Source organism: Cebus imitator, unplaced genomic scaffold (assembly GCF_001604975.1).
Source record: "Cebus imitator isolate Cc_AM_T3 unplaced genomic scaffold, Cebus_imitator-1.0 Scaffold14, whole genome shotgun sequence".
NCBI classification, from domain to species: domain Eukaryota; kingdom Metazoa; phylum Chordata; class Mammalia; order Primates; family Cebidae; genus Cebus; species Cebus imitator.
This window is the reverse complement of record NW_016107329.1, coordinates 9,058,896-9,082,387: the sequence shown is the minus strand read 5'-3', so window position 1 is coordinate 9,082,387 and position 23,492 is coordinate 9,058,896. Positions and strand designations below refer to the sequence as shown.

General features: G+C 45.5%; 1 pseudogene; it reads left to right on the top strand.

The window, feature by feature from the left end:
- The first annotated feature begins 15,418 nt into the window (after positions 1-15,418).
- On the top strand, positions 15,419-15,900 carry LOC108284547 (annotated as a pseudogene).
- Positions 15,901-23,492: the final 7,592 nt, after the last annotated feature.

The window sequence follows — 23,492 nt, the reverse complement described above, 5'->3', positions numbered from 1 at the left end:
CATTTACTTTAGGTTGTTATTTTAAATTATCTGTCTCTCTCAGAAGTTTGCAACTATTTTTTAAACCTGTGCTAGTCATTTTGCATTGCTATGAAGGAATACCTGAGGCTGGTGATTTATAAACAGGCTCATTTGGCTCACCGTTCTTCAGGCTGTACAGGAAGCATGGCTCTAGCATCTTCTTCTGGGGAGACCTCAGGCAGCTTGCAATCATGGCGGAAGGCAAAGGGAAGCAGGCTCATCACCTGGTGAGAGCGAGGGCAAGAGAAAGATGCCAGGTTATTTTAAACAACCAACTCTCATGTGAGCTATCAGAGTGAGAACTCATTCATTACCATGGGGAGGGCACCAAACCATTCATCTGCCCCTAAGATCAAACGCCTCCCATTAGACCCCACCTCCAACATGGGAGATCATATTTCAACATAAGATTTGGGGGGTGCAAACATCCAAACCATATCAAATCTAAATAAGCTTCTTGCCAGCATTACAACCCAGGAACGTCTTTCCCAAGAACCTAGAAGCCACCTCTTTGAAATGCATCAGGGAAGAGGGAAGCCCCTCTCCCAGTTTCCATGGAAGAGCAGAAGCTGACTGGTGGGTGCCTGGCTCCCAAATGCAAGCCTCTCTCCTGTTGTGAAGATAGAAGAAGTTTTCTTTTTCCCTTGGATAAATGCAGTTAGCAAACACAGATGGCCACCCAGTTTCCGGGTGAGCTGAGGATGAGCTAAGTGTGACAAGTGGGGCTGTCAAGTCCTCCCACCTTGTTTCTCCTGAGAACATGAATGTGCAAGTTATACCATTTGGAAAGAAAACCAAGATGGATTTCTTTCCATCTTTGCCATCTCTTGGCGAAAGCCTGTGATGCACATCATATTCTGGTTTCATGCTTATTAAATTAAAAACACTATTTTTCTTCTCCTCTACTCTCATGGCACAATCTTCTGGGTTGGCAGCACATTTTGTTTTTTATTACATTTTCCCATAAGTTGATGATATTTTTGATGATATGAAGAGCTTTTTGATTTTCTATGAAGTTGACTTATCAATATTTCACAGCTCCTGCTATCAAATCTTATTTTAAAATGGAAATTTTTTTCTTTCTCCCCTCAACAATTTTTTTCTAGTTTCAAAAGTAATACATACTCATGGAAAGTGCAATCAACACAAGACATGATATGTTGATAAATAATACAATGTGTGAGGATAGAGGGCATCTGCCTCATGCCCCCACCCTAGAACCACGATGACCAGCTTGGGGAAAGGCTTCCCATCCTCTGTCTAAACTTACATACACATATTTGACAAAAATTGACTGTCCTCTCTATTATTTAATAATAGCTTTATTGCAATATTATTCACATACCGTAACATTATTTTAAAATTTGAAATTCAGTAGCTTTTAGTGTATTCAGAAAGTTGCATGATATCCCACTATCTAACTTCAGCACGTTTTCACCCCACAAAGAATCCCCTTACCCTGTAGCAGGTATGCCCACTCTCCCTCACCCCCATCCCAAGTCCTATCAGCCTCTAATCTGCTTTCTGTGTCTATGGATTTGCTCATTCTGGACATTTCATACAAATGGAGTCATACAACACATGGGCTTTTGCCACTGGCACCCCTCCCTGAACAGTGTTTTCCAGGCTCCTCCACGCCATGGCATGGATCAGTGCTCCATCCCTCTTTATGGTAGGTAATGTTCACCAGATGGCAGACCACCCTTCAATTGTCCACTCACCAGTTGATATAGCTTGGCTCCATGTCCCCACCCAAATCTCATCTTGAATTGTAATCTCCATATGTCAAGGGAGGGAGGTGATTGGATCACGGGGGTGGTTCGCCCCATGCCGTTCTCATTATAATGAGTGAATTCTCACAAGATGTGATGGTTTTATAAATGGCAGTTATTCCTGTGCTGACACCCACTCACTTTCTTGCCTGCCACCATGTAAGATGTGCCTGCTTCTCCTTCCACCATAATTATAAGTTTCCTGAGGCCTCCCCAGCCATGGAGAACGGTGAGTTAATTCAACCTCTTTCCTTTATAAATTACCCAGTCTCAGGAAGTACTTTATAGCAGTGTGAGAATGGGCTAATACACCAGTTAACAGGCATTTGGGTTGTTTCCACTGTTATTAATTGGGTTATATTCCGCTGTTATGAATAAGGTGCTGTAAGCACTCACGTGCAGGCTTTTGTGAGGACATATGTTTTTTATTTTTGTGGGTATGCACCTAAGATTGGAAATGCTGGGTCACATCCACTGTGTGTGTAGCTGTCAGAGAGCTGCCAGCCTGCTTCCACAGTGGCTGCACACATATTCATCTGCAGCTTTTTCTTTTTTCACAACTGTTTATGTCAGGGCAGTAGATTCTCTTCACTCTTTTTGACAGCTGAGCTGTATGCCATAGTGTGAATGTGCTGTACATTTTGTCAACAGTCCTTGAGTCATAGATAGATTGTTTTTAAATTGCTTACTGCTATAGCTGATGCCCCAGTGATTTGAACACACATTACTCAACAGTGGTGCAATGGTTTCAGCAGGACAGAAACCTAGAATGACTGAGTTAAGGGTGCATTTACAATTGTGATAGTTACAGATAGTTTTCAAGTTCTTTATGACTTAAGGTTTCAGATGGCTTAAAAATTCTCTCACTATGAAGCCCAGGCTTTAATCCTTTACAGAAAAGAGGACTGTCAGATACCTCCTTAACTGTGTGGCACTGGGAAGCATGTGTTCCTGACATTACTCTGAAAAGGGCATCATCTCACATCTGTGGTTCTCCTGCCAGAAATTCACAGCCTCACTTTAATCAGGAAGAAACAGGAGACAACCCCTAACTGAGGAAATGCTGCAAAATCATGGTCAAATTGTCAAGGTATCAAAAGAGAAAGACAGGCTAAAGAATGCCCTGGATTAAAGAAAACTGCAGAGATGTGAGAAGCAAGTACAACAGGTGGTCCTGGACTGGATCCCCGAGCAGAATGTTTTTGCATAAAAAGATGTCATTGGAACAATTGATTGGCAAAACAATAAATGAAGTCTGTGGAATAGAACACAGTATTGTACATGTATTTTTTTTATTGTGATAATTATGCCTGTGGTTACTAAGAGGATGTCTTTATTCGTAGTGCATACTTACTGAAATCTTTGGGGATGAAGGAGCATCATGACTGTGACTTATTCTGAAATTGTCAGAAAAATAATGGGTATATTGCATATATATGGAGGAAGAGAGACCATAAAGAAAATATCACCAATTGGTGAATCGAGGTGAACCGTCTACAGAAATTATTTGTACTATACTTGCAAATTTTCTGTAAGATTGAAATTGTTTCAAAGTAAAAAATTACCAAAAAAATTTTAAAAGTAAGTGATACAAAAATGCAAAGGCCTGGAAGAGCCTTCCTGTAAAGATCCAGGCAGGAGCTTGTTGTGCTGGACAGTCACGCTGCTCAGAGCTGAGGGTCAGAGACGCTGCAGTGGAGGTGGCAAGCCTCTCAGCGTGTTCCAGCTGTTAGAGCACAACACCACAACTGGGCGGCTTCCAACAACAGAAATGTGGTTCTCACAGCTCTGGGTACTGGGAAGTAGAAGATCAAGGTGCTAGCAGATTTGGTGTTGGTGAAGGCTGCTTCCTGGTTCACAGATGCCATCTCTTTGCTGTGACCTCACATGGCAAAAGGGATGTGGGAGCTCTCTGAGGCCGCATTTACAAGGGCACTAATTCTATTCCTGAGTGATCTGCCCCCATGAACTCCTCCCTCCCAAAGGCCTCAGCTCCTAATACTGACATTGGGGATTTGATTTCAACATAGGAAATTTGGGAGGACACAAACGTTCAGACCATAGTGCAAACAAATAAAACCCTGGAACAGAAAAGACTCTAGAAACACGCTGCACGATGGCCCATGGGTTGTGACAAAGGTGGCCCTGCAGAGTGCAGGAAAGGCGGGATTTCTAATACAAGTGATTGGACAATTAAGTATGTATATGAGGTGAAAGAAAGGAGAAAGAGGGAGAGAGAAGAGAGAGAGAAAGAAAAGAAGGAAAGAGAGAGAGAAAGAAAAAGGAGAGGAAGGAAGGAGGGAAGGAGGGAGGGAGGAAAGGAAGAGAAGGAAGGAAGGAAGGAAGGAAGGAAAAGAAGAAGAAGGGAGAAAGAGAGATTTAATCTCCACTTACCACCATACACAAAAATCAATACCAGCTGTACGAAAATGTGAAAAGTGAAACAATAATGCTTTGGTAAGGAAACATAACAAAATACCTTCACAACCTCAGAGCAGGGAAAAATACTTTCAGCAGAAACAAAAAACTCTACCATAAATTAAAAAGTGCATGTTTTGGGTGACATTTTAATGAAGATTTCTGTCCATTATAAGAAGACTTAAATGAGCAAAAATCCAAGCCATAGAGTGGGAGAACACATTTAGCTGACAAAGAGATTGTATTTCCATGATAAAAAGAACTCCTACAGAGAAGAAAATAACAGACAACCCCACAGAAAACCAGGAAAGGCCTTAACAGGTGTTTGCCAAAGAGAGGATCAAAGTTGCCAATAGCACATCAAAACGTTCTCACCCTCATTAAGATGAAAATGATTACTTCGAGATACTACAACACACATAGAATGGACAGCATTGAAGAGAATGACAGTAAACATTGCTGTGGTCTGAATGCCTATTTCCCACCAAATTCATATGTTGAAATCCTAACCACCAATTTGATGGCATCTGGAGGTAGATCCTTTGGAAGGGGGCTAGGTCATGAAGGTGGAGCCCTCGCGAATGAGATTAGTGTCCTTATAAAAAGGGCTTGAGGGCTGGGCACAGTGGCTCACGCCTGCAATCCCAGCACTTTGGGAGGCTGAGGCAGGTGGACTGCCTGAGCTCAGGAGTTCAAGGCCAGCCTGGGCAACATGATGAAACCCCATCTCTACTAAAAATACAAAAATCATCCAGGTATGGTGGCATGTGCCTATAATGCCAGCTACTCAGGAGGCTGAGGTGAAAGGATCACTTGAACCCAGAAGGTGGAGGTTGCAGTGAGCCAAGATCATGCCTCTGCACTCCAGTCTGGGCAATGGAGCAAGACCCTGTCTCAAAAAATAAAAGGGATGGGGAGCTTGAGGGCACCTGTTTGGCCCTTTATTCTTCATGCCGTGTGAGGACACAGCAGCGAGGCACCATCAATGGGGCAGAAAGCAGCCCTCACCAAATGGCCTGCTGGTGCCTTGATCTTAGACTTCCCAACCTCTAGAGCAGTGAGCAATGTTTCCATTGTTTATATATTACCCAGTCTAAGATATGTTGTCATAGCAACTTGAATGAACTATGACACACCTATGGGGAGGCTGTAGGAAAACAAGCTCTCAGACACTGCTGGTGGGCTGTCAATGGAAACCATTTATCGCTACCTACAGAAGTTAAAGATACACACACCCACTTTCAAAGCAATTTCTCTACTAGGTAAATGCACAGCCAAGATTCATGAACATGTGCACCAGAGAAGGGCACTTCACCTCTACTGTGTTATTTCCAAGAGTCCAGAACATACAAATCCAAATTCAGGGGCATCCTACAAAATACTGACCTGTTCTCCTCAAAACTGTCAAGGTCACTCAAAAGCAAAGAACATCTGGGAAACTGTCACAGACCAGAGGAGGCCAGGGAGACATGGCGACTATACATGAGGTTTCCAAATGGGACTGACACAGATAAAGGACATTGGTGAGAAGCCGGCCAAACCCACGTAACATGCAGAGCGCAGTCACAGCAGGGTACCATCGTTGGCTTCTCGATGCATGATGATAACATAAAATGTTGCCATGGGGAAATGGGATGTGGACTCTATGCGGGAGCTCTCTGTACTATCTTTGCCTCCTCCTTCTAAATCTAAATTCATTCAAAACTTAACAATTTATTTTAAAAAACAGGTTAGTGAGCATCCACCTGTGTATAATTGGCTGTTCTCTTTAGGTCTAAATTAAGGAGATATTTTCTTTCCTCTCTCTATCTCCACCAATGTTGTGGGTTATTTATTCAATTGGATTTCATGGAAATGTATTCCTCATCTCATGTTTGGGATCTATCCTAAAACTATGAATCTATAGAAGAGATTTCCTACAGGCTTACATTGTGATGCCACTTCTGTTTCTCTCACCTTGGTAAACCTTCATAACGAAAGAAAGAAAGAAAAAGAAAGAAAGAAAGAAAGAAAGAAAGAAAGAAAGAAAGAAAGACGGAAGGAAGGAAGGAAGGAAGGAAGGAAGGAAGGAAGGAGAAAGAAAGAAAGAAAGAGAAAGAAAGAAAGAGAGAGAGAGAAAGAAAGAAAGAAAAAGAAAGAGAGAAAGAGAAATGAAAGAAAGAAAGGAAAGAAAGGAAGGAAGGAAGGAAGGGAGAGGAGGGGAGGGGAGGGGAGGGGAGGGAAAGGAAGGAGCAGAAACATTCATGGTGAAACCAGTGGAGCATGTGGTGATTAGAGAAAGAGTTTCCCAAATGAAAAAGGCCTAAGAATTCTGATCAGTAAGAAAAAAGTAGAATTAAGGGCATGGACTAAAAAGAAAGCTATAGCAAACTGAAGGTTTAAGCCATATAAATAATTATAATTATTTCCCAAAGCAAACATATAATAAACAGTCCCATCCATCTGAATCGACTTTTATATAAAACCCAGGGAAACATTTCTGGTCTGTTTGTTTGTTCTGGGTGAAATCTCATCCACAGATGCTCAAATAATTGCAGCTCCCAATATTGTAATTCCACAGGGGCCCATTTGGGAAGTCCGTTCCAGTCACCAAAACGACAAATCAGGCTTTATACTGAATCCAATTTCCTTTAATGCGTGGTTATTTCCCAGTGGGATCAATCAGGTTCAGAAACGGCCACAGCCAGCGGGGCATGCTGAAGTCTGACTGGTCATCAGCACAAGAATGGCTCCCTGTGCTCCATCCCAGACCTTGAGTCCCAATCTTCCTGTCTTGTCCAGCAGTCCCTGTGGGAGTTTAATGATCACATCCAACAGATACCGCACGCCACCGCACGTGAGCACACTGGGCAAAGGCGCCATCCCCAGCTCACTTCAGAATGAGGAAACCGAGCTCCATTTTCAGTTTGGGGCTGGACAAAGCAAAGCACAGCCAAGAGGGGCAGAATCTTCTCACCACTGTTACTTGGACTTTTTCACCCAAGAAGGAAGATCGGGCAAATTAATTCACATCCTGTGCTGTTCCAGGGGTGCAGAGGTGAAGGGTTTTCCTTGATTTCTGTTGCTACTGAAATACCTTTCATTAAGTGCTGTTTACAGATTCATAAATCTTTTATAGTCACACAACAGTGGATGAGGAGCCTTCCATGGCTGATGTGACACCTGTACATTCCCCCAGAGGGCAGCTGCAAACGTGAAACTGGACTTGCTCCAGTGGTTCCCAAACTGTGTGCTACAGAACACTGATGGGACCACGGTCTTCCAGGGGTACCACAGGACACTTTCCATTTTCAGAACACACAATTATCACATTCCCAGAAACTCTTAGATGATGCCATATCTTTGTGGAGCTGGGTTTTCTTCAGCTGCTACGAAAAAAGCAAGAATCAAACAAAAGTCAAGGTGGACCAGGAAATGTGGGTGACTGTGTCCAGCAATTCTAGAGACTGAGGAATTGTGTGGTGACCAGCAGGTGTGCTCACCATGAGCAAGTGGCCCTGGCTATTCAAGGATGAAATGAAATATTTTATTTTATGTTGATTTATGTGTGTTATTTTTGTAAATTGAACCTACTTGTAAGGACATGGATATTTATTAAGTTGTCTGAGCATTACTATTTAGTAAACAAAACTCTTAGGATTTTTTTTTTTTTTTTTTTTTTGAGACGGAGTTTCACTCTTATTACCCAGGCTGGAGTGCAATGGTGCGATCTCGGCTCACGGAAACCTCTGCCTCCTGGGTTCAAGCAATTCTCCTGCCTCAGCCTCCCAAGTAGCTGGGACTACAGGCACGCGCCACCGTGCCCAGCTAATTTTTGTGTTTTTAATAGAGACGGGGTTTCACCATGTTGACCAGGATGGTCTCGATCTCTTGACCTCATGATCCACCCGCCTCGGCCTCCCAAAGTGCTGGGATTACAGGCATGAGCCACCGCGCCCGGCCAGGATTTCTTTTATTCAGGGGTGCCACAAAAAAAGCCACCATGCAGTAAAAGGGTGCCCTGAATTAAGTAACCTTGGGAACCTCTGGAGCAAACCATGTTGTCCTCAAACAAAGGAGGTGAAATCACTGCTTATTTCCTTTTGAAATTCTTCCAATTATTTTCTACAAGTTGAATGGCTCATTGTGCTTTAACCATCCATATGGAAACCCCAAAAACATACTTAAAATGTTATTAAAGAAAAACATCTTTTTAAAATGGAGAACATTCCCCGTGACTAAAGAAGGACATTCGGTACCAGATTTGCATTTTCGATTTCCCAGTCCTCTGTTAATGGACTGGTGCCTTGGGCCACTTCACCAGAAGTCCCTTTTCCCACAGATCAGCACATCCTTCCTTACCACAGTACACTCCCTTAGACATCAGGAGCAGCAGGAAACTCCCCTCTATGCACAAGGTTATAAATGAAAAGCAAGCAAAAACAAGTAGCCCAACGGCCAGGAATGGTGGCTCATGCCTGTAATCCCAACACTTTGGGAGGCCAAGATGGGTGGATCACCTAAGGCCAGGAGCTCAAGACCAGCCTGGGCAACATGGCAAACCCCATCTCTACCAAAAATATAAAAATTAGCCAGGTGTGGTAGCACGTGCCTGTAGTCCCAGCTGCTCAGTAGGCTGAGGCAGGAGGATGGCTTGGGACCAGGAGTTTGGGGCCTCAATGAGCCAAGATGGCTCCACTACACTGCAGCCTGGGTGACAGAGTGAGGCACTGTCAAAAAACAAACAACAACAAAAAACAGCCAGAAACCATTTAGTGACAACTCGATTAATGAATTGTTTGGAGACAAAAATCTACAAGAAAATATAGATGAAGGGGGAATGGAGGCAGCAAATCTCCTGGTTATGCATGCACCTATGCAACAACCCTGCATGATCTGCACATGCACCCCAGAACCTAAAGTACAATAATATATACATATATATTTGAAATTTTTTTAAAAAAAATATTGTTTCTGATTAAACAAAAAGAACTAGAGAGGGCAGCAGACACCTTGTGAATCACGTCCACAGTCCTACAAGTCATGATAGTTGGGGTGGATCAGGGGCCTGGCCGCTCCTCTCACCTCCTCCAGCCTCCACGCACCTCAAACAGGAATGCCAGCAAGACTGTCCTTACCTGCCCAGCCCACCCCATGAAACTCACACACACACCTGCCCCAATATAATTTTCAGTACCTTCTACTCTACACTACTATGGCCAACTAAAAACACTCAAAGCCATCTGAATTCCTTCACATGGGCTGATAGATTCTTTCTGATTTTCTACGTGCTCTAGCTTCATGTCCCTGATAAGAAAAACACAAACCTCTAAACACCTGAGCAGTTTCTCAAACAATCCCTTACCCTGACCAGCTCTGCTAACCACCCCTTACTCCTGACCAGCTCCCCCAACCACCCCTTACCCCTGACCAGCTCCCCTAAGCACCCCTTACCCCTGACCAGCTCCCCCACCAACCCCTTACCCCTGAGCAAGGGCCATAACCACCCCTTACCCCTGACCAGCTCCCATAACCCACTACCCCTTACCCCTGAGCAGTTTGTCTAATCCAACACTTATCTCTTGATCAGGTTCCCTAACCTGCTCTCTTAAGCCTTGAGTGGGAGTGGCACCCCTTTAATTGTGAAAGGTGAGCAAATGGTACCCCCAAATGAGATTTTCTTTTCCCTAGGGAGATAGACTCTTAGGAATTTTGCAAAGACAGGTGTAAAAGATAGAGGTCGACTACAGAGCAAGGAAAACATTAAAGAAGCAAGATCAGAAGAAAAAAAAGTGATTTGGTAGGCCAGGTATAGTGGCTCAAGCCTTGAATCCCAGTGGTTAGGGAGGCTCGAACAAGAGTTCAAGGCTGCAGTGAGCTATGGTCACACCACTGCACTCCAGCCTGGGGGAAACAGCTAGACCCTGTTTCTATTTTTAAAGAAGAATAGCATTCCATTGCCTAGATGTACCACAGCTGGTTCATTCACCTACTGAAGGACATCTTGGTAGCTTCCAGGTTTTGTCAATTAGATATAAAGCTCTATAAATGCTATGTATGTTTTTGTGTGGATATATGCTGTCAGTTCCTTTGAGAAAATACCAAACAGCATGACTACTGGATCCTGTGGCAAAAAATGTTTAGTTTCGTAAAAAACTCCAGAAGTGTCTTCTGGAGTGGTGGTACCATTTTGCATTTCCACCAGCAATAAATGAGAGTTTCTGTGGCTCCACAACCTTGTCAGTAAAAACAAAAAAAGTTTAAAAACAAAATTAAAAAAGAAATAGAAAGCTGAAATGGCCATTTTAAACAGAGAAAAAAAGTATCTTAGAGGAGAGAAAGATATCAAATTAAAAGGAGAAAGTCAAGATAAAACAGAAGTATGTTATGAAACTTATATAAAAAGAAAATCTGCCCCTTTGTATAAGCATTTAAAAAAGAATTATATGTAATAGATGAAGAAATGTTGGCATGTAAAGTGAAGAGAAATAAAGTCACCTACAAAGTATTTTAACATAGTATCCCAGATGGTGTTATGGAAATAAGCTGAGGGGGAAGAGACGTAACCTAAAGAACAAAATCAAAATATACAAGGATTGAGTGAAAACAACCGCTGTCTGGGAGGCGCAACAGGCGCTCACCGTAGGCTAGCATTTTTTTCAGGGTTTTTATGTCCCTATTCATAAGAGATATTGGTTTGGAATTTTCTCTTTTTGTAAAATTTTTGTGTGGGTTTGGTGTCAGGGTAATGCTGACCTCAGAAAATGAGCGGCAAGGCAGGCCTCTCTTCTACTTTCTGGAAATGTGTGAAGAATTCATATTAGTTCTCTGTGAATATTAGTAGAAGTAAAGGGTGAGCCCTCTGAGCTCTCCTTGGGAAGCTTTTGGATTCTTGCTTTCATCTCTTCCTTTGGCCCCTTCGAGGCCCCAGCCCTTCCCCTCCCCACCCTCCCAGCCTCCGTCAGCTGGCCCTGCCCCGGCTCTTCCTCCCAGCCTGGGCTATGTTCTCCTCCATTTGCGATGGGAAGCCAGTAATCTGAGCGGTCATGTGAGCAGGACTCCGTGCCCTACTGTCACTCACATTTACATGCTGCTGTTTCTGGACCCCATACGCATAGGGAAGAATTTAGACATCAATGCAGAACAGTCCCCCAGGGCATATTCTCCAGTCCCTGGTTTATAGCAATGTGCTCATCTGTCAGTGGGCCCTGGAGATGCCACTTTTTAGTTAAAAAGCCAGATGGGTCTTTTCACAAGAACCTTCAAGACATCAGAACATCCCTGCGGCTTACAGACTAAAACCGTAGTGGAGAGACTTAGAATCCATTCCCATTGTCATCCCTCAAAAACTAATTAGTCAAAGAGACAAAAGACTGCAGGCAACAGAGATGAATGTGTCTCTCACTCCAGACACAAACTAGACAATAGCTGGAGGGACTGCTCTGGTCTTGTTCTGGACATCCAGATGGCTCCTCCGTTGGTCAGTAGGTTCATAAATGGCTTATACCAGTAATTAGGATGTTAGCCTAAAACACTATGTAAATTAGCAAAACGTTCTTCTCTCTGAAATGCATGCACTAGGTCAACAACATGAGGACTCCATTGCAGAAAAAGTAAAGTAAACAGTGCAAACTCATGGTTTCACAACTTAAACCCTTCAGAGAAAACCAGCCAGGGCAATCTGTTCCCTCCAAACCCCCACAGAGAGGGATTCTTGAAGATACTATACAGAAGTATAGATATTGTAAAGAAAGACTCTGGATTGCCTAAGGAATAAGTGTCCATCTCCCCAGTTCATTTTCTCCATGGGACTCTCCCCTGTGTGTCCACAGTAATCAGATGCATGAAGGGAATTCATCAGCCCATCAATGGCCACACACCACCTTCTTCATGCACTTAGGGGCAATGTTCCGCCATGAGCATCTCTTACTTTCCAACCACCCTTAGAGCACACAAACTGTACTCGGTCATCTCCTGCATGACTTGCCTTTACCTAAACCTCTTCCTTTCTCACTAGGACCTCTCAGTGCCCAGCACAGCTTCCTGCTCAGCTCCATCACCCCAAGCGAACCTTCTGGGAGGATAGCTCCTCTCCAACCTGAATTCCAGTGTTCTTGGCACTACCAAGGGCCCGCCCTGAAGTCTCCGACCCTGTGCCTGTGCCCTTTGTCTTTGTGTGCTCTCACTGACCACCTACATTTTCTTGCTCCTGCTCAAAGCCCCTGAACCCCCTTTAAACTCTCAATACAGGTTATGTTCACTATGACGCTTGACTCCATTTGGGCTGCTTGCTCGCCTGACATAGGCCAAACTTCGGAGGCTGAAATAGACCCTTCCTTGCCCTCCCAACATGGTTGCCTAATTCAAGGCTTCCTTAACCAGGGTCTCTTGGTCCCCATGCCCAGTTTCTGTAATAACACCACCTTCCCCATAAAGCAGCCTAATGGTGAAGGAACTACCTCGTACCAGACAGAAACAATAAACGAAATAGTCAAACCCAGGACTCCCCCAATTCCTAACGTCAGCACCATCCCGGCCTCTAGCTCACCCGGTCACTCACTTCAGTCAGTGATTCTCTTCTGACTTTCCAGGGTACTTCTTCACCCCAGCTTACAAAACTTTTTGCCTTCACATGGAATAATCAAGAATGCAGATGGGCTTTCATGTCTCACGGACTTACTGAGCCCTACTTATTTCTCTTGAACCCTAAATGCAAACCTGAGGGGTTTAACCTTTCTCTAAAGCCCTGTCCTCATCCGGCTTAGTCTGCTTTGCATTGCTGTGAAGGAATGCCTGAGTCTGGGTAATTGATAAAGAAAAGAGGTTTATTTGGCTCACAGTCCTGAAGACCGCACAAGAAGCATAGCACCAGCATCTGCTTCTGGGGAGGCCTCGGGAAGCCTCCACTCAAGGTGGAAGGAAAAGGGGGCAAGTATCACATGACAAGGGGAAGGGAGCAAGGGGCAGGGGGGAGAAAGGGCCAGGCTCTTTTCGATAGCCAGATGTCATGTAAACTAAGAGTAAGCATTCACTCACCACCGGGAGAATGCAATCTAGTCACTCATGAGGCATCCACCTTCATGACCCAAACACCTCCCCTCAGGCACTGCCTCCAACATTGGAGATCACATTTTAACATGAGATTTGGAAGGACAAACATCCAAACTATATCTGTAGATGACCATCTTCTCTGCTTTCCTGATTTTGGCAACTTGCAGTTCACACCCAGCATTTACTCCAAGCTGTCACCAAAAATGACCACAAGGTATCTAAAGACAAAATGCAATTGTGCAGACTCCAGTGCATGACCAGGGGCACAATACCTTCCCTTCAGGGGAGAGTTTACTCCCTAAAGAAATCAACACCACCACTCACTCCCCTCTCCCTGACCAAACAGTGACACAAGGGGGCTCTAAAATTGACTACTGCCAGACGGGGATCCCTAACTTTCCCCCATGTCATCCTCCTCAGAAGCCGTGACTAAGGAGACTGTCACTGAATCCCGTACCTGGGACTCTCCGTCCACATCTACATTTCAAACCTCAAATCCTCCCTGTATTTGTCCATTCTTGCATTGCTATAAAGAAATACTCGAGACTAGATAATTTATAAAGCAAAGAGGTTTAATTGGCTCATAGTTTCACAGGCTGTACAGGAAGCATGATTCTGGCATCTGCTCAGCTTCTAGGAGGCCTCAGGAAACACGTTCATGGCAGAAGATGAAGGGGGAGCAAGCACGTGACATGGCCAGAGCATGAGCAAAAGAAAGACAGCAGAGAGGACCTTACATGAAAGGTCTCACAAGAGCTCATTCACTATCACAAGAACAGAACCAAGAGGACGGCGCTAAACCACTCATGAGAAACGCACTCCCACGATCCCGTCACCTCCAGCACTGGGGATGACAACTGAACGTGAGCTGTGGTGGGGACACACAGCCAAACCATGTCACTCTCTAGGTTTTCTTGCCGCAGACTCCCCATTACTCATGGCCAGTCTCCCTTTCTACACACGAAAGGGCAGGACCTGCCTCAGTGATCCTCACCGAAGAGTGCAGTGGCAGCCAAAGGCTGATTAATCAGTCACTTCAGCCTTGGACTCTGTGGCTCTGGCATCAGCGTCTTGGCTGTGTGCAGTTACCACTACCCCCGAGTCAGTCCAAGCCACTGCTGACCAAGTGCTGAGCCATCCGCTTGACCTCAGCGTTCCCCACGTGGTTCAGACCTGGGAACACCCAACGCTTTTCTGCTTCCAGACTCATCTTCTTTGAAATACCAGTGTGCCCCTTCATGCTGCTGTTCACCATCTTTCCGGCCTCAGTGCAGCCCCTTCCTGCCCCCTCTGAGGGACGACCTCCCCGCACCTCACCATCTGTATTCTACTCATCCTCACCCCAGCCTTGCCAAACTCTCAAACACCACAAGTGACCTTCTTGGCAGAAGACTCTCACCTCAGGCACACAAAGAAGTTTCAAACAAGACACGGCCCACAGCTTCCCACACCCATGGAGGGCCAGTTCCTGAGGCTACCTCAGCCCGAGCGGCTGCACAGACACAAGCTCACACCCAGGCACAAGGTGAGAGGGCCAACAGTTACTCAGAGGGCAGGCAGATGCCTGGGATCCAACGTGATTTGGGTACGCTAAGGAAACAGAGAGTTCAGGACAGCACCGGGAACAGCTCTCAACATGGAACCCAGAAGGAACCAGAGCGAGACTCAAGCAGACGCCTGCACCCCCACGTCCATAGCAGCATTGTTCACAAGAGCCAAGAGGTGGAAGCAACCGGTGTTCATAAACAGATGAATGGATCAACGAAAGCTGGTGTGTATGTCAATGCAATATTACTCACCCTTTAAAAGGAAGAAAATTCTAGTACCTGCTACAACCTGGGTGAAGCATGAGGACATTACGCTATGTGAAATAAGCCGGTCACAAAAGAACAAATACTGTGTAATCCCACTTATATCCCTTATGTGGTCAAACTCGTAGAGAGGCAAAGTAGAATGGGGCTCCAGGGGCTGGGGTCAGGGGAGGGGGACAGGAAGTGAGTGTTTAACAGGCACAGAATTTCACTCTGGAAAGATGAAAAACTTCTAGAGATGAATGCTGCTTTTTGGTGGCACACGAATGCAAATGCACTAATGCCACTCAACTGTACACTTAAAAATGGTTAAGATAATAAATTTTGGGCTTTTTGGCTAGAACTGCCAACTTCCAGGAATTTACCAAAATGACAAACACAAAGGGAAAGAGGACAGGCACCCGATATGTGTTCTCTACGCCTTCTAGAAAACACAGAGTCCTTCCTGTGGCCACATTCATGGGAATCTATAAGAAAGGTGATATTGTAGACATCAAGAAAACAGGGACTGTTCAAAAAGGAAGCCCCACAAGTGTCGCCATGGCAAACTGGAAAGTCGACAGTGTTCCCCAGCATGCTGTTGGCATTGTGGTAAACAAAGAAGTTAAGGGCAAGATTCTTGCCAAGAGAATTCATGTGCATACTGAGCACATCAGGCACTCTAAGAGCTAGATAGCTTCCTGAAACGCATGAAGGAAAATGATCAGAAAAAGAAGGAAGCCAAAGAGAAAGGTACCTGGGTCCAATTGAAGCACCAGCCTGCGCCACGCAGAGCAGCACACGGCGTGGGAGCCAATGGGAAGGGGCCTGAGCTGCTGGAACCTCTTCCCTGGGAGTTCATGGCATAATCGGTGTTAACAAAATAAAAGACCTCTGGACTGTGAAAACGTCTCCCTTCATTGAGTAGAAGTGTGAATTATTTAAAAGAAATATTTAAAGCAAATTTTAATTGTGTCCTAATTCATTATGTAATGTCTTTACTATCCAAATTTAATGTATTTCTTGCTGAAAGATGTGAGGTAGCTTATTGTTCAACAAATTACTCAACTGGTTAGAAAATGGCCAGATGTTGTTTATAAAATATTTGGACTGGTTTGAAGATAGTCCTGTAAATCATCATGGAAGAAATAAAATAACTTACAAAAATAAAAAATAATAATAATTACCTTTGTGCTATATATATTTTACCACAATAAAAAATAATTTAAAAAATAGAACCCGGCCAGGCGCCGTAGCTCACGCCTGTAATCCTACCACTGTGGAAGGCCAAGGCAGGCAGATTGCCAGAGCTCAGGAGTTCAAGACCGCCTGGGCAACATGGTGAAACCCTGTCTCTACTAAAATAGAAAAAATAACCCTGGCATGGTGGTGTGTGCCTGTAGTCCCAGCTGCTTGGGAGGCTGAGGCAGGAAAATTGCTTGCACTCGGAAGAGGGAGGTTGCATGAGCCGAGATGGCACCAGCCTGGGCAGCAGAGTGAGACTCCGTTTCAAAAAAAAAAATAGAACCCAAGAAGCTAATTTACACGAGGCTTTACTGTTACTCAAGAAATTAGCTATCTCAAATGAAAGCTCACATTAACACCCTGAAGCACAAGGACAGTCCTTGGCGACAAATATGCTAAGATAGCCAATACCTACAATGACTCTTCCTCAACCACCGCACACCTCCACTGCCCAGTCTCCTCTAGGGACAGAAACTTGACTTAGGGGACTCAAGGCATAGCGGTTGCTGGCACTGAGGCTGAAAGGGCTCCTGGGATCCAGACCATGTATTTTATCTACTCAGCTAGGGCTTGGAGATACCCACACAACTGCTTGGGTCTCTCCAGGCCCCTCCCCTGAAATACAGTTGTATCAGGTCATTCTTGCATTGCTATAAATAAATACCTGGGACTGTGTAATTTATAAAGAAAAGGAGTTTAGGCCAGATATGGTGGCTTATGCCTGTAATCTCAGCACTTTGGGAGGCCAAGGCAGGTGGATCACTTGAGGTCAGGAGTTTGAGACCAGCCTGGCCAACATGGTGAAATCCTGTCTCTATTAAAAATAGAAAAATTAGCCAAGTATGGTGGCACACGCCTGTAGTTCCAGCTACTTGGGAGGCTGAGGCACAAGAATCATTTGAACCCAGGAGACAGAGGCTGCAGTGAACCAAGATCATGCCATTGCACTCCAGCATAGGTGACAGAGTGAGACGCTGTCTCAAATAAATAAATAAATAAATAAACAAAAAGAAAAGAGGTTTCATTGGCTCATGGTTCCACAGGCTTTACAGGAAGCATCTGCCAAGCTTCTGGGGAAGCCTCAGTACAATCATGGCAGAAGTTTAAGGGGGAGCAGGCTCATCACATGGCCAGAACAGGAACAAGCAAACAGGGTTGGGAGGTGCAGAAAGTCCCACACACTTCAATGATGAGATCTCACAAGAACTCACCATCTGGGTTGAAGGCTCATCTTTCAGTGGAGACAGCACCAGCCATGAGGGGTTCACCTCCCACCAGGCCCAGCCTCCAGCACTGGGGATGACAATTCAACAAGAGATCTGGGTGGGGACAATGGCCAGACTGTATCAGCAGCCCATGGCCTCCACAAGGTTACACATCCCAGCAAGGGAAGTCCACAAACACCGGTGGTCCCGGTAGCCTCAACTTGCCCCATCTGCCAGAAACAGCCCTGGTCACAGCAGAGATGGAGCAAGGGCGACAGGGGAAACGGCCAGTTCTCTGGTCCCTTTCCACTGGCAAATGGATTTGTTCATCCCACAAAATCCTCTGGGTATGAACACATTCCAGTCCCAGCCTGCAGGTGTTCAGGTGAGAGGAGCTTTTCCCCATACGCCATCACCGAAGCCAAGCTGCAGCTAGAAAGAATTTTCCCCACTGGGGGACTCTCTGTTCCTCTCTAGCAGAAGAGAGTCTCGCTTCTCCAATTCGGTCATTTGAGTGCTACCACTCACAAGGGCAGCACTGTCCTCACCCTTCAATCCTCTGGGAGTACAGAATGAGCTGAAGGAGCTCTTGAGCTCCGACATCCAAACTCCCAGGACCTCAGCCCGCCTTAGCCCTCGGTCTGGCCTCTAGTCCTGAAGATCCTCCAATCCTCCCGCAGTCAACACTGACACTCTCCTTGTGAAATAATTACCACCTGCCAGTGCAAGTCTGACTCCTCCTGGACCTTAGGAGACCCGAACCTGAGCCAGCCGCACCCTCAGTACTGCCAGGTTCTCATGCTTGTCCCCCCACCATCAAAGCTGCCTCTCCCCAGACATCTCACCACAGCCTCATACGCTCCTCAGGCCAGAGACCTGGCCTTCTGGAAGAGACACCACTGAAAGACGAACCTTGAACCGCAGACGGCAGGGACCCAGTGCTGTCCTCCTGTACCGGCTTCCCGTTGCTGCTCTCACACTGCCCACAGGCTCTGGCTTAAAACAACCCAAGTTTATTTTCAGACACTTCTGGAGGGCAGAAGTCTGAGGTCATTTTGTTGGGTGAATGTCAAGGTGTTGGTTCCTCCTGGAGGTTCTGGGAGAGGGGTCGTTCACATCTCTCCAGCCAACACTTCTCCTGCCTGCTGCTTCCTTCCCTGACCTCCGCATGTCCCTCCCATGAGGACCCTGATGACGAGCGCCCACCCAGATAGTTCAGGACAGTCTCCCCATCTCAACATCCTTAATTTAATCATGTCTGCAAAGCCCCTGGCAACCACTAGGGAAACATCCACAGTTAAAAGGGATTAGAACTCCCAAGTTCTCCTGGGAATGAATATATTTCAATCCTAGTCTGCACATTTTCAGAATGGGAGGAGCTCTTCCCTGTCATTGGTGGGAGGCATTACTCAGCCTGCTGAGTCGCTAATGACACAGAAAAGCTGCAAGCACAACCTTGGGTTCATGTTTCACAATTTTAAAAATGAAAGTCTCATTCCAAGTGGAAATCTGCCCCCAGCTGAAAACCTTAAACTGAGGTTATTGCAAGAGCCCCCAAACACAGAATAACATGAAGTAAACTTACCTTCAAAACCAGCAGAAGACTCGATGACATGCAGTGGTCAGCTTCCACTCAAGACACTGAAACAAGGCCCTCCAACATTCCCTACTTAATCCCCATGTCTCCCTTCCAGTCCTTCAGCCTCTAACTCACCTTCCCTCCACACCAGCACCCTAAGATGATGTTGCCCTATGCCATCCTCAGCGTCCTGTCTCCCAGGCAGCCCTACCATGCAAAGAAGAGACAGGCCAGGCACGATGGCTCATGCCTGTAATCCTGCACTTTGGGAGGCTGAGGCAGGTGGATCACCTGAGGTTAGGAGTTCGAGACCAACCTGGCCAACTTGGTGAAACCCCATCTCTACTAAAAATAGAAAAATTAGCTAGGTCTGGTGGTAGGTGCCTGTAACCCCAGCTACTTGGGAGGCTGAGGCAGGAGAATCTCTTCAACCCGAGAGGCAGAAGCTGCAGTGAGCCAAGATGGTGCCATTCCACTCCAGCCAGCAAAACAAGAGTGAAACTCTGTCTCAAAAAACAAAAACAGAAACCAAGAAACGAAGAGGAGACAAAACCCCCTTGCTTCGGCTCGGTGGATGCTGCCGCCTCTCATCTCCTGTTGCTGGACGCACTCTCTGTCCCCCTCGGTGTATTCCGGGCAGACTTGCTCCTTAGCGCCTCACATGGCTTCCAAACTATCCCAAATCACCAAATCTCCGGGCTGGCCCTGATTGAGCCTGAAGCTCAACATGATTCGCTTCTCTTGAAGTCTGCAGAGTCCGCTACTCCACATCCTCAGGATCAGGTGTAGAAGGCAGGGGTGCGTTTATGCCTGGTAACCCCCACTTTCCTCCACAACTTTCTGTCCAGCTCATAGGCTTTGTTTAATTTCACACAAGGACTCTGCCCTCTGAGAGGTCCACCCTCGGGCCTGCCTTCCACTGTGGTGGGCCAGGTGGAATCATAGGTCTAGGAAGAAAAGCGCTGGGACCTTCCTCCCGCTTTGCCCGTCCTCTGAGGCCTGGGCAATGACGGCGGCAGGGCGTCACAAGAAAGCGTGGCCCAAGGAGTGCCAGAAAGCAGGGTGCAGGGGGCTGGCTGCTGAGGGAGGGGCCTGGGGCACGGATGAGAGAGCCCTCCTAGCTCCACATGTACCCTGGGAAGAGGCGATTTAGGATGGGTGGGAGAATATTGATACTGGAGTTATGAATAAAAGGGACTGAAATTTGGCAGTTGCTTTTTCCCTCCAGGCTATGGGACACCAGTTAGCTGCTGGTGAGATCAGTTAAGTTCCCTGAGTGTCAGGGCTCAGTGGGTACGTGTGCGTTCCAACAAGGCCACTGTCAGCCAAAGGCGGGAGCAAGCTTGGACCACCCCAGAGGGGGGCTTTCCCTTGCTGTCTGGTGCATGAGCAGGGCTCTGTGGGGAGATCAGGCCACCCCAGGAGCTCCGTGTTTCCTGAGGAAAGATGCTCAGTACAGACGCATCAGAGGGGACTGGGTTACCAGGCCAAGGCTGGTAGTCATGAGCCCTCCTGCTGAGCTGACCTTCAGAAGGTCTTAGGCTGTGGCTACGCACACAGTCTGCCTCTGGTTTTCAGAGGTATGTGGCCATTCATTTCTCCTCTGTTGTGCTCCGCATGTTGGATGGTACCCAGGGAAGGCAGAGAGCCTCCCGTGGAGACATTCCCATCTCTGAACTTGGACTGCTACTAACCCAAGACTCTATGGTCTTAAGGGAAAAGGCCTTGTGTCAAAATTCAAAGCCACTAAATTCCAATCCTGTCAAAGTCAAATTTTTCATTAAAAGTTCTATTAGCCTTTTCCCATTAGAGTAACTTTAAATTGATTCTTAACCCATTTTGAAATATTGAAAGAGTACTAATTTGATCCAAGGTGTTTCACGTTCGTGAGGCTGTCCCTGTCACTCTCAAACCCCATCCTAAAGAGCAGTTTCTGCCTGCAGAGAAGCCGGCAAGGAGCATGGAGGAGCAATGAGGCTCAGGAAGATCACTCCCACTTCTACAACTTATGAGAAAAATCTTGCTTACACAACTGATTTTGTTCAAGCCATTTCATCTCACTGTCCCTGAGGTGTTCTGTAAATTACCTTGTAACTGATTGATTTACAAAAGGTTAAAATAATTTTAAAATATAACATTGTTTCTCTCTGATTATAAAAGTAACATACATTTATTTTATAGGCAATTTACATGTAGAAATGACAAGGAATACTTTTACTTTTGATAGAAAAATTGTCAATACTATATTTTAAGCTTTTTAAGCAATAGGAACCGCAAATACACCTTTTAAAAACTCGTAAAAGCAGCCACAACAGAAACCTTGACACACAAATGCAAATGAAAACCAATGACAGTTAGATTTGCCAGCACAGTGGCTTGGTACTTACTGTAACATTTTCTCCAAGAACAATCTGAGGCTTTATACCAACAAAAATCTGGAGAGCAGCTTGAAATAAAATGACTTTTGGATAAACATGTGGCTACCCATCTCTGCATCATTTCAGAGACAAAATATGTTTCATTATTTCAGAGGCAAAAAAATGTCTGTAGCCCAGAAACAAGTTGCCCAAACTGGCTGGTAGAACGGGTCTCTAAGGCTATGTGTTCACACCTGCACCTGCTCATGGAAATAAACAATTATCAACTAGATTTATTCTACTGAAGTTTTCCTTGTGGACTAACAAATAATATAATCAAGGCTTTGGCTCTTCAGTGCACGCTGGGAAAGAAGGTGTGTTCTGTTTCAGGACATAGCTGGACATATGATGATTATTAATAGATCTGCTTCATTGATTATGCTAGTCTGGATTACCACTTTGCTTTTTTTTTTTTTTTTTTTTTTTGACCATTTGCTCTCACAAGGATAAAAGGTGAATTTAAGACTCCTGTTGTTGCTGGACATGGTAGAGCATGCCTGTAACCCCAGCCCTTTGGGAGGCCAAGGGGGGCAGATCACCTAAGGTTGGGAGTTCAAGACCAGCCCAATCAACATGGAGAAACCCCGTCTCTACTAAAAATACAAAATTAGCCGGGTGTAGTGGCACATGCCTGTAATCCCAGCTACTCAGGAGGCTGAGGCAGGAGAATGAGCCCAGGCTGGATGAGTTTTTGATCTATGAATATTGGGCCAGGTGTAGTGGCTCAGGCCTGTAATCCCAGCACTTTGGGAGGCTGAGGCTGGTGGATCATCTGAGTCAGGAGTTCAAAACCAGCCTGGCCAACATGGTGAAACCCTGTCTCTACAAAAATATAAAAATTAGCCAGGTATGGTGGTAAGCGCCTGTAATCCCAGCTACTCGAGAGGCTGAGGCAGGAGAATCGCTTGAACACGGGAGGTGGAGGGTGCAGTGAGCCGAGATCATGCCATTGCACTCCAGTTTGGGTGACAAAGCGAGACTTCGTCTCAAAAAACAAAAATTGATGACTGTTATATCCTTATAGGATATCGTTCCATTCGAATTATGAAGTTCTGTTGTTTGCCTTGTTTAGCTTTTTTATTCTGACTTCAGTGTTGTTTGAAATTAAAGTTTACATTTTTGTTTTTTATTTTGCAATAATTTTAAATTTACAGAAAAGTTGCAAAGACAAAAAAGATCCCTATATCCTTCCCACTCATGTAAATATCTTACATAGCTATGGTACATCTGTCAAAACTAAGAGATTAACATTGGTACATTTCTATGAACTAAACTGCAGATTTTCCTTTGATTTTGCCAGGTCTTCTATGATGTCCTTTTTCTCTTCCAAGATCTAGCGTAGGAGCCTACTTTGTATTTTGTCGTTCAATTTCCTTTGCGTCCTCTGATTCATGGCAATCCTTGGCAATCCTCATCTTTCATGACCCAGACAGCTTGGAAAAGGGATGGTCAGATATTCTGGAGAATGCCTCCCAACATGGGCTGCTCTGATGCTTCCTTGGGTTTAGGCTGAAGGGTTATGGGTTTCTTGGAAGAACCTGAGAGGTGGGGTGCTTTCTCACTTCATCATTTCGGGGATGCACGACTTCAGCATGACCTGTCAGCGGTGGTGATAACAGGGCTGCCTGCCTCAGAGCTGCCGAGCTGCCATTGTTCCCTTTCCAGCCTCCATTCTTCGGAAGCACATGCTAGTTCCTTCCAGCTCCCAAGGTGGAGTGGGTGACGACCATGCTAACGCCTCTTAGACTGGCATTTACATACATTATCGGATTCCTCTGTCAAGATTTGTCTCCCCTCCCCCTGCTCCTTTATTTATGAATTCGGTCATTCCTTTATATCTGATGGACTCACACTAGTTTAATCTACATACACGTTATAGATACAGAAATAATTGCGGGTTGTGTATGCTGACTCATGGGTGAGTCTACATACCCCCATTTCCCGGCTTTGTTTGCTAAGAGGGAATGGTGATTACCACTGGTACACCCGGCACCAGGTCTTGGTTTCTATGCATC